This window comes from Carlito syrichta, unplaced genomic scaffold (genome assembly GCF_000164805.1).
Source record: "Carlito syrichta isolate Samal-C Ts95f unplaced genomic scaffold, Tarsius_syrichta-2.0.1 Scaffold305794, whole genome shotgun sequence".
Lineage (NCBI taxonomy): Eukaryota > Metazoa > Chordata > Mammalia > Primates > Tarsiidae > Carlito > Carlito syrichta.
The window spans coordinates 87,297-88,237 of NW_007249890.1; positions in this window are offsets into that span (position 1 = coordinate 87,297).

The following is a 941-nucleotide window of genomic DNA, read 5'->3' on the forward strand; positions in this document are numbered from 1 at the left end:
TCCCGGCGGCCACTCCCCCCGACACGCAGAAGGCTTTCCACGGGCCGCCGCGGCCCAGCGCGCCCCAGGCAGGCTTCGCAGGAAGCGGCTCTTTGGGAGCCAGGGCCTGGGCGCGCCCTGCTAGGAGGACATCTCCTCTGGGGAAGAGACCAAGCCAGGGCGGAGGCCCGCCCGAGGCTGCCCGCTGGCCTTCTCCCCGGGACTCTGCCCAGCCTGTGCACGGTGGCGCAGAAACCGATGCCCAGAGACGGCCCCCAACGGGTGTGCTGGTTCATACGGCTAGAATTGGCTATAAATTTCTGCAGAGTGGCCATAACCCGGTGCAGGCCCGGCTGGGCGGCAAGGAGGAAAGTGACAGAAGCTGCGGGCGCGCAGGGGAACGACTCCCTGGAGTAAAAGGCAGAGTCGAGTAGGACTCTCCGACCTCTGTAATTCTTCCCATCTGGACACATCTCGACACCAGAGGGGCAGACCCGGGCGAGGCTTAGGGCTCGCAAACTCTGGCCTTTTTCGGGACCATCTTGAACACACAGACACACACACCTGACACCCTTGAAAGGAAGGTTTGGGAGAAACGAACCCTATCTGGATTCCCACCAGGATGTCCTCTCGGCTTTCTGCTCTCTCCACAGACCGAGTGGACTCCCTGAGCTTCTTGGCCCTCGCCCTCGACTATCGCTGGGAATAGACCCCTCGAAGATCCCAGGTTCAGAGACCAGGGCGCGCCCCTTCCCTCTAGGATCCCGGCCCAGCGCCTTCTTCCAAGCGGCCGCGGCTGGCCGAGTCTCTGGCTCCCGATCGCTCCCATCCCTTGTATTGGTCCTTAGAGCCAAACCCGGCCCGCGCGCAGCTTCCCCAGCCCCCGGGTCCGCTCTTTTCTTGGGTGGCTCAGTCGGGGAAGGAGAGCGCGCAGAGAAATGGTCCCCTCCAGCCCGAGGGAG